We start from the raw sequence: 11,764 nt of genomic DNA on the forward strand, positions 1-11,764 counted from the left end.
CTGAAAACGGAAAACGAAAGAAATATATCAATTTGAGAATAAGATATTTAAAAAGAACAAAATTTTCCCCAAAAAAAAGGTTAATACTGAAAGGAAATGTATCGACCATTGAAATTGGTATCACTGAAATTCTAATGTTGGGAATCTATAAATATAGGTTTTCTATATTAAGAAAGACTGCGCAGTATGTGTACTACTTCTGCGACTTAAAAAAAGTCGGGATTTCGGCGGACTTTGCATATGTTGTTCCACTTAGTTAACATTCTCAAAATGTATTCTGAACTTACAACTTATTCTGCTCTCTTGTGTCCATATCGAGGTCTACGTCGGAAATTCTTCTGGACAGCATTTCTTGTCTTCGTAATGTTACGAAGTCCAGATATCATGGTTTGGGAAACGAACACAATAAAGTAGGTTAGAGAGGTTTTCTTTTCAAATGAATCTAATACGTGTCTCTTGGTAACCAAAAATATATAACTTAGCATAAATACATTACATACCTTAATACTTAACATTAACTTAGCGCGCACGCAAGGTACCTCGGCTACCGCTGGGCTCTCCGTCGGGGTGTCAAATCCCAGGGTAGTCGGTGTTGATTAAGTAACCGTAGTGCGGGTGTGTCTGGAAGCTTCCGGAAGGCGCTTTACGTAAATAACAGCTCCGGTATAGATAACAAGACCAGGTAAGGTAAATCATATGTTCAGAAGAATGGTATCCAAGAGTAAGTCACACACAGCGTGGTTGGCATGGTGAAGAAAGGCCGGAACGGAGAAGGTAGGTTTGTAAGTGCTAGGCAGACAGTTGTTTTACGTGGCGTGACGTACAGGTTGGTGCCACTGGGAGAAGAGACCGAGCCACTCCTTGAAAACAAATTTATATGACATTCGGTGAGATTACTCGACCGTAGCTTTTAACTGCACTGATTGTGCTCTTACGTTTACAAATTAGCATAATAATAATACACCATTTAAGCTTTGCATAACAGCAATTAGCGTATTAAACCTTTAAAGAATCAAATCCAACACTTTCTGCGTCCATTTTTATTAGAAGTTTATTCAGAAGTTTGGTACCTGCATAAATCGCTGAACTTTCATTAAACTATCGGAAATAAAGTTTGGTCTTGACCAGCGCAGCTATTGGACCATGTTTGCGCTTTGATGTCCACCGGTTTAAAATAGCCCCAAGTATTCGCAACCATAGTGTACCTATATTGCACCTATCACTCGGCGAACACGACTCGTTGCCCTTTTCGTTTGGATCTACTCTATGGGTTTTTGCTACTATGACATTATGGCTCCCAAAATCTCAGCCAACACCTCCGTTGTAGTTTGCTAGATGGAACCCGCAAGGGATCGTGGTCGAGAATCGTCTGTCCGGGCAAAATGTGTGTTAAAACCCCACCGAAGTAAGCTAAGGATTGATGTGACAGCCCTGGTGACGCGGCGATCATCAGGACGAGTTTATAAGGCAGTGATCAAAGCCATAGATGGTAGGTCCATACTTTTCATGTACCTTTCGGTATACGTTATTTTCTAACTGTTCAGCAGTAATGAAAACGGTAAAGAAATTCCTCCCTTGTACCCATTTCGTAGTCGGACGTTACCCCCGATTCACTTTACGCATTATCCGAATTTAGGCCTACTTGCTACGTTTCGGTCCAAAATAAACGGATCTGCGTAATAATAACCACCCAAAAGAAAAAGCGCACGATTATATCGCAGTATTTATCGAACGTTCTTTCCATGATAAGTCATGCTCATGTTGAAATTGTTTAATGACATTGGCTTTAGCATTGAGCAGATACTCTTAGAATATCCTTTCAGAACGGCTGATCCTCGATATAATATATAGCAAACTTTATTATGTGATAGCTTCATTCCTTTCTACATATTCCCAGACCGTTCGTTATTTTTGGCTCATACCAGCATGCTGGTGTGAGCTATTGTTACAGTGCAGCGTCTATGACTCCGTGAACAATTGGTAAAACTGCTCCCACTCGTACAGTATTTGATGGAATTTCATGAAACTTGGACACAAGGACCATTGGGTATAGGGCGATCAGAGATGGTCCAAAATTTGGGGTCAAAGGTCACCTGTGGGCCGTAATGGGCCATTTTGTGGAAATACGCAAAATGCTTCTTCTCCTACAGATTCCATGGTACAATATTGAGGGTTTGTCACGATAGTACTATGGTAGTTTTACCTTCAGGGTGTTCATGAATTTGAGATCAAAGATCAACTAGGGGTCTTTTGTGGCCCGGGCCGCGGCCCTATATTTTCAAATTGCTCCTGTTCGTACAGTGTATGGCCAAATATAATGAAACTTGGTCACAATGTTCCTCGGGATGAGAGTTACGAGGGGTGTTCGGAAAATTGAGGTCAAAGGTCATTTAGGGGGTCATTCTTTGTAATATTTTCAAATATCTCAAGATTTTGATGGATCATATTCAATGTTGAACTGATGATTGTTGGATTGTGTATGAATAAGGTGATGCCTAGAAAACTTTGGTCAAAAGTTAATTAATTTCAATTAATCCCCATTGTTTAAAAAAATCTGGGCGTTCACTTTTTGCCAAAGCTCCTTTAATTTGTCTCCCAGTCTCTGCAGTGTTTGTTTACATTTGTGGTTAAGCTCTGCAGAGGCTGTTAGTGGAATTAAAGCAGGACTGGGAGTTGAACTGTTGAACTGTAAGCATGAGAGCTCTATAGCCAATCAGCACTTGCCGATTCTTATAAGTCTTTCAGCCTGAGGTATGTAGGCAGCTTGTGATGTCTTGTAGGGAGTGCTTGTTATGTCTGCTAAGGTAGAGGGGAGAAAGTTTAATAGGGTAGGTCAGTGGTATTGTTTGAGAGAGTGGGTAAAATAGGATTTAAAGGGGAAAATAGGAATTATAGCCAGTGGTGTGGCCAGGATTCTGCTAACGGAGGGGGGGGGGTATCCCTCACGGGCCCAAAATTGGTTTTGTGGGCCCTACATTTTTCAGCTCGAAAAGGTATGAGCTTCTGCACCATTGGTGCTGTAGTTATCTGATGACGTATTAGTCAAAGAGATTAATGTATAGTCCTCTGTCGTGGATCACTTCCATGTACACACAACTAGTAACTTCCAAAATAAACATCGCTTTGCATATTAATAATACGATTGCCACTGAAATAAAAAAAAATGAAAAGAGGTAACATGTCTTGTTAGCCCCTCCTAAAGTCAAATGAACACCAAGTCAATAAATGTTTATTTTTATACATTGTTCGTAAGATAGACCATTGATCAAGGACATATATGTTTTTCCTGAGCCTCTCAATCCTGTTTATTGAAAGGTGAGCACGAGGTACAACAAGAACCGATGTCGGATGCTGACGACGATGCCCCGATATCAACATTGTTAAATTCTCGTGGTGGCGAAGAGGTAGTCCATCCACCTCACGTACATGAGTCGGAAGCTAGAAGCTCCGTTTCACCGACGGCAGACACCCAGCCACCTTGTCTCCGCATTGACGAGGAAACGGACATTGTAGATGAACGCCTTGGCGACGTCAATCGAAAGAGTTCAAGGAAAGAAGTACAGGAGTTGAAATCGGACTTTCAACTTTTTGCAAAGTAGCATAACTGAAACATTTCAGGAAGAGCTTAACGCGATGCTTCAAGCAATATCTAAGGTCAAGCACCAACATTTGACAACTCCAAAGAGTGAACCGCAACAATGGATCGGAGAACGGTACACTTCACAGACGTAACCGTGGGGATTGCAACTCCCCTGAGACGCCAGCTGGAAGATCGTCTATGAGGATTTCTCCTTTTTACGGAACACTCCTTGGCAAACTGGTGAAAATACCGGTGGATAGTCAGAACGGTATATTTTCAGACAAGCACGAACAATACTTTTTGGGATCATTCACTGCAACGTCTTTTGTTGGCAGGCTGATGCCTCATTTCTTTAGCTCGGATGACTTGTTGTAACGGGTGTGGGAAAAGTAACCAAAGTCCAGTTGGACTGTTCAAAGATCAAAGCCATTCTAAGGCAGGCAGAGCTACAGTTGAAAGGTTGCACACAAACAACCGAAGCTTTCGGTTAACTCCGTGTTGCAATCAATGACAGATGTAGGTCACAAGGACGAAGACTAGCTAGCTCTAGTAGTCTAGGGACAAATAGCTGCTGTGTCGTACGGCTATGCCAACTAATGTTACATACATATTTTTTCTTTTACCTATTGTATGTTTAGTATTTACTTATTTCTGTGCAGAATATTATAAGGCATATATATTGTTCGCTGGTCTGTGTCTTCGATATCCTATTAGTCCATTTCAAAAGTAAACAATAGCAGCTCCTTAATTTATCTCACCGCAATTGAGCTTAAAGGGTTACCATTTTACTCGTTTCAGGTTTTCAACAATTTACCCTGACATTTTTTCAGGTTTGCCAGTAAAAGTTTCACCAGAGGTTACTGTCTTAAACTCCTCAAGTTACAAAGTAGTGTAATAACATATCAACTTAATTGTTTTTGAAAGTCGTATCGATGTCATAAAAGCATAAGGGGGAGGGGTCATTGCACCAGAAATCCCGCCCGTGGCGTCGGGTCCCCCTGGCCTGTGCATAAAACCACTCTCTTCTTTATAGAAATTCGACATACTGACAATCAACGACAGCACGATGAAGACTTGCTCTTTTGTAGTTGTTTAAAAGGATACAGAATGTTGTACATAAACACAATTCTCTGGCGAAAACTTTTGTGCTAGTCAATTCGGACGCTATAAATGGCTTTCTAAAAGTTATCGCTATTAAACACCCAGACAAAATTGATGCCGACGATGCGAAGCACGCGTACAGTATTATCCATTTTTAACGAGGTTCGATCTGCTTGCCCTCTGTTTGATAAAATTACGTTCAGTGCACATATACTAAGCAGCAAGCGCAGTACATACTGAGCGGCTAAATATAATTAAGGCCGAAGCCACGGACTCCTTTCTTGACGGAAACTAGCGCTAGGCGGAGAGAGATATGCTGGAATCACTTCCATATTCGAACGCGCTGCACATAACGCTACTTCACACATGCTAGGCTAGGCTTTTCATGTAACTGCGTGACTTCGTCGTAACTCAGTGCTCGATACGGGCGAATAAAGAGAATGTACAAACGGAAACAGTTTTTACCAAGAGGTTGCATTTAAGACCTTGTTTAATATACCATAAATTTATCAAATAATTAACATCGAATTTTGTTAGGAAGGGACAACTTCAACAAAAAGTCAAAAGTTTTTCTTTCTTCACAGTTTGTTTTGGGCCATTGGTTGATGTTTTGCGATTTAGGCCTAGGATAGGCTCATGGCCTACCAATTTGACAAGGTGTATACTGATGGTACTTGTATTCCGATAGTTGTAGTTACGCTGTTGTAAACAGCCATGGGTGGGGAAACACTTTCTTCACGAATCAGTAGGTCGAACTCGGTAAAGCACTACAGTATAATAACTTCCTGCACTGAGAGTATCGATCGTTTCTGCTCATAGCAGCAGTGCTTTCTTTGTAACTCTAATCGGACTGAGTGCATGCTAAAAAAAAATTCCAAAAAATTAGTTGGGCCAAAAATAGCAATTAGTTGGGCCAAATATACCTCCCAGATCATCGGAAATGGCACTTGCCAGGCGAAGTTAACTGGTCAAATTTCACCATTTCACGAGCGATTAACCTTTTCGTTAATAAATTGAGACCAATTGCATCCAATTGGGTGAAATTTCAGCAAGAATAGCAACACTGGACTAGAGTAAATTGTCATAGAAAGAAGAGACTTATGAAGATGTCTTTGTTTCTGAAGTAATTACCACATTTTGAAAGGGTACAGGATGTGTATCCATAATATTGGGAGAGGGTGATTACATGGGTTATCCTCCCCTAGTCAAATATTACGGGAATATATCCCCCCCCCCCCTCACCCGATCTACGCCCTATGGTTCTCCTCAAGTGATAGGTTTTTTATCCATGTCCTGGGGAGGGCTGCGATTTTTGTGTATGAAGAAGGGTGCTTTGATGCAAAATAGTGCTACATTTGTTTAATAGTGCAAAATAGTGCTATCTTTTTTAAGAAATGTCTTATTTGTTGGAGGAAAAAATATTAAAATTACTGTTTCAAATTTTAAATTACTGCCAGATATTTAGCAAAGTAGCCTACATTATTTCCCAGGTCATCAATATTATTCTCATCCTGTTTCATTACGACCTTTAACTATTCATTATTTTGTAAAAGAGAGAACTCCATGACACTTGTGGCTGTGGGGTCATATGTAGTCTAAATTAGGGCCTACTGTCATTATGTACAGTAGAGCAATATTTCATGTTTAGAAATAGTTAAATATCTTGGTTTTAAGAACATGAAATGTATGGGATTTCGATAAAAAGAAGAGGAAAAAATGATTGCACCAACCAGCGAAGACTGCTTAAATCCGACGGATGTGGCGAATCAATAATATAGAGCCTCAACATGTATGATTGCTGCATGATAACCTGTATACTGTATCAGCTTACCATACCTGGCAGGTCTGTTCTTCAAGTCCAATATTGATGCCGAGCCCCGACCATTCATACCACTTCACTGATATACCATGTTGGTCAGCCTAAGCTGTCCCTTGTATCGTTTGGCAAACATGTCAATAATAACCTCATTCTTTATTGGGAAGTCATACTGGATGTGAATATGAGCAAGACTTGACAGCCGTTCATCGGTCATTGAAGCTCTTGTATAATTGTTCACCCTACGTTATCTACTAAAACTACGTTCACATTCACACGAAGTTACTGGTAGTGTGCAACATATTTTCAACAAAGTGTCGGTCACATGCTTCGATGGACTGTTTCAATGTGGATGGTACATCTGCTGGGTCTAGACCAGAAAACTTGGCCTTCCACATACTAACTTCCATATCTAGGAGCTCTGACGAAGGTAGGTCATTTGAGTATGCCTCCTCGAATATGCGGGTGCTTGGTGGTGGTGAAGAATAATCTAGTAGGACCGTTGGTACCAGTCCCATCGCTTCTGTACTTTTCACTGCAAGATCTAAAATAGATTGAAAGCATTATCATTATTTTTTGATGAGATACGATAATATTAAGAATTCATCAATAGGAATTCAGTATCTCTTATTTGTTCTTATTCTAATAAATGAATACATTTTCCCTTTGGGCACGATAATTTATTTCATTACAAGTGTAAGATACTATCTGATAACCGGGAAGTAGGCTAAAAGTGAACATAATTTATAGTAAGTTGATTATTTACTTTGAATTATTAATGTAGCCTACTGTACCTGAAAAGCGAGTTTCCATTCCTTCAATGATGTGGTCAACAAATGGTATGGCCAAATTTACACGATAGTAGGACATTGGATCACTAGCTGCTGCGTTACTACGGTGAACTTCACGTGCCGTAAATCTTGGCATTGATGGTAAGGCATCCACTGATTCAGCCATGGTGACTGCTTTGTTGAAGATCGTGTTGTATTCTTTATACATGGCAATAATACGAGATATCTGTATTTTCTTTTGAAGTAAAGAAATAATGTAATGAAATTCACGAACTTATTAAGCATATATGTGAAAAATATACACATGACATTCGTAACATTATACAGCCCCTAGTAAAAATTCCACCAGCGGTCCGCCTGTCGCGCCTGTCGCAAAGCAGTGGCACAGCGGCGTTTGCTAAACGACAACATTTCACCAGGGGGTCTGGTCGCTATTATAAGGACCGGTATTCATAAGTACCGCTATTCATAACGACCGCTATTCATAATGTGCAACTTCCCGTACTACCCGCTATTCATAATGGGAGAAGAGGGTCACTAAAGAAAATAAGGACCGTTATTCCTAAGGACCGCTATTCATAACATGAGATATGAGGGTCGTTATTCATAATTCATGTTGAGGGTCGCTATTCATAATTTACATTAGGGGTCACTACTTATACTTATACTTACGAAATGAGGGTCGCTATTCATAATTGGAAAAGGGGGTCGCTATTCATAATTCGAAAAGGGGGTTGCTATTCATAAAACGAGGAGGGTGTCGCTATGCATAATATAATAATAATTACAAAGGGAAATATTGGATGGAAGACACCCCCACGGCTTGCCCCACTACCCTGCCCCCGACTAATCTTATCCAGGCTGCACCACTGAGACATGAAGTAACCCAAGCAGGCCCATTATCAAGGACTGAGTTTGCTATTTCAGAAATTACTAATTTTTTATACGACAATAATGTTTTCGTAGAAAGTAGCTCTTAGTAGGACTTATGGACCTACAAATAATAAAGCGGGGTTGGACTGGACCATGAATCTATAGTTACTGCCCAGAGACGGATGAGAGGGGGGGGCCTTAGAATTGTGTTTTGTTTAGGGGGGGTAGGGAGCTTGAATACTTTCGGACCTTGAAGGTTTTTGCGTCATGCAGCGTACAAATAGATAAATGCAATTGGAATATGAACCAAACATTTGTCTTTTTCGTTGTTGGGGGGGGGGGTGAGGGTGGTGGTGATAGGTAAAGAGGTCTGGTAAGGTCTGTATAGTGTAACAAAATAAAACTAAAAAATAGCGAGAGACTTTTTTTTTATATTTTATTTTGGGATGGGAGCAACAAGGAGGCAGGATATAATGATAAATACAGAACAAACACAGGAAAAATACGGAATGTAAACATAAATATGCATGCAGGTTCAGAAAAAGTTAAACATTGATTAATTGGAGACATGATAACACAGAAAATACATGTAATAATTAGTCAAGTCCATGTATACATGCGTAAAGGTTCACACACGAAATATAAAGAATCAATTTCTTTTAATAGCCAAACCAAAATAAAAAAGAAAATACCATAAGGGAAAAAACAAATTTTATGACATTTATATTTATTTTCGGGGGGGGGGCGAGGGAGGCTGAGGTGGTTTCTTCTCTCATTTGACTCTCAGTTGAGGGGGGGGGGGGCTTGTAATGCTCAAGAACAGTTATGATTAGGGACCATAGAGTTAGTATGGGCATGCAGGCGCGGATCCAGGATTTCTTCGGGGGGGGGGGGCAAATTTGAAATTGTGCGAGCCAAATATTGGTATGTAATGGTGACACTAAAGCAGTGGCGTAATGAGGAAATTTTTTTTGGGGGGGGCAGAAAAAATCCGCATCACCACCACTCTTACATGCAAGCTCTGCTGAACGTTTCAAAGGGGGGGCTGAAGTATTTATGATCAGGTAGAGCTTAGGGTAAATCGGCGTGGGGTCTAGGGGAAAGCCCCAGCGGGGGTCCAGCGGCGGAGCCCCCGGAAGCTCAGGGCGTATGGGCATTTAATTAGCGTCAGATGAGCATATTTGTATACCTTATTTGTGACACTGGCAGAACACTAATTGGCGTTAGGTCCAGGGGGAGGAGCCCCCGGAAGCTTAGGCTTTTAGGTATTACATTACCGTCATGTGAGCATCCAGGGGCCCGCCTTAGGGCCCTAGGTGTCATTTATTATGTACGTTAGAATACTCAAAAGGAAAAGATAAGTTTGAAAAAATAGAGAACCCTGGATCTCTGGGCAAAGGCACAAGTTTTCTTACAAGTCATGGGTAGCATATAGCAGGTTTATATATAGCATATAGCAGTTTGCATACAGTACTCTGGTGACTTTTGATCTTATAAATCATGACCCCAAAATCTAAGCACTTTATAGGTTCCTGAACAGTAATACTAATTTTTATGTCTTTTAAGGAAATATTACTATTTATAATTCCCATGTTTTGTCCACCAATAATGAAAAGACAATTTTCAGGCTGACACTCAAGGACTGAAGGTTAAGGGACTTATTTTTTGGAAAATAATCCATTTTTGGAAAATGTGGTAAAAATGTGTATTTGTTGAAAATGTGGTAAAAAAAGTCAGAGCTGCGGTGGGGTGAAATCTTCATGGACAATTGCGGAAGGGGGCGGGGGAGGTATTATGGCCCCATCCAGGGCCTCATTAAGATTACGACGTAAAGATAATTAATATTCCAAAGTTGGAATTACTTTAGGCACATAAAGGACAAATGGCAACCTGTATTTCTGTCACAGTATAAAAAGATTAATGTCTGGATAGTACTGTTCTGATGCCAATTAAGGAATGATTAGGGGGTGCGTTGGGTGACTACACATCCCCCTCGATCCCAATTCAGAAAGGTTCACTTCGGTCTTGTTGACCCCCCCCCCCCCTCCCCGCTTACAAAACATTTTGATATACACCCCACCCTCTCCCCTGCTTGCAAGACTCAACTAGTGGTCTCGGACCTGTTTTGGTAAATTAGGCACCCCCTCCCCCTTCTAAAACCCTGGCTATGAGCCTGTAATGTTGTAATGAAAACAAACAATGACAATATCTAAGGTAGCAAATGGGCTACTCCTAGTGAAATTTAACAGACCTGAAACTGTTAAATGGTAAACCCTACCTGAAAGTGCTACAGTGTGAACACACCATGTTTCAGTGTTGACCACAGTGTGAAATTGGATCATTTTCAGTGTGAAAACCAACTCACTGCAAACACACTGAAATTGCTCAGATACAGTATTAGTGTACTATTTCACATATACTGTGGTAAAAGTGTCTTCACAGTTGTTTTTTTTTACATGGTAGTCTGGACTATATAAAGATATACAGTACCATTGATTAAAATTCTGCCCATTGTTACACACTGGGCAAGCACATTATGTTGCAAGCACAACCTACTTTCCACTGCATTTTTCGTTCTACATGTCATGTCACGGTTGTGTACATTCCACGTCTGTGGTGGGAACATATTGACCACCATATATATCTCCTGGAAGTAGGCTAGGAATTGGGTAAGTGGCGCATACTGCGCTTCCAGTCGCTCTGTCTCTGGGTCCGTGCGTAGGTTCCTAGAAAGAAAGAAAAAGGAAGAACAATCCAGCAATTGCATGAAAGTGAATTTGCCTTTTGCATAGCTCTTTTTAGAAAAAGTAAAGTATCACTGCTCTAGCCTCCTTTTCTGTTAAATCAATGACTCTACCATAATTTGTTCTCCTTATATGCTATTTTTTCTACTCAAAGAAATGTTTTTAATCTAAATATAGGGGATAGTACAGTTGTGGTCCTTCAAATTTGAAGTTATCAAAAACCCTGTACAGTATGTCAATATGAACAATTCAATGATAATTGAATGGTTGAATTTAAGAATGCATACAAGGATAATTAATTCAAAGGGCAGCCATTTTCACACAAGGGCATATTGCATGCTCCAGTTAAATTACAGCCATATTTTTCATTACAACATTTTAATGTGACATTTGGTCAACATAATATTTCAATGGAGAGGTCATCTGAAAAGATGTTTTTTCTTTACAGATGTGCTGTATTTATGAATATTTTCAATTATTTAATTAAAGTTGGTCCTTGACATTGATTCCAATCAGATGTTAATGGGTAATTTCTGCTGCTAATGAACCTATTTTGATATAGATAAGTTGATACATGATACTAAAAATTTTGAATTGTATTTTATTTCAGTTATTTACTACAGAAACTTATTTATTGAAGTCCACTCTAAACAAAAACAAAAACTTAACTAATACCATTTTCGGACTTCTGAAGTGCACTTACTGAAAAGAATCTCTGACATGAGCCAACGGAAGATAGCCTATGGACATCACTTTACGAACACAGTTCTGAAGTTCTTCGTCCCGCCTGTACTCTACTTGCAGCCCCAGATGTTGAATTTACCTGTACAGGCTACTGCAGAAATGGAAGTAGCATCCC

The sequence above is a fragment of the Apostichopus japonicus genome, chromosome 17, assembly GCF_037975245.1.
Source record: "Apostichopus japonicus isolate 1M-3 chromosome 17, ASM3797524v1, whole genome shotgun sequence".
NCBI classification, from domain to species: Eukaryota; Metazoa; Echinodermata; class Holothuroidea; order Aspidochirotida; family Stichopodidae; genus Apostichopus; species Apostichopus japonicus.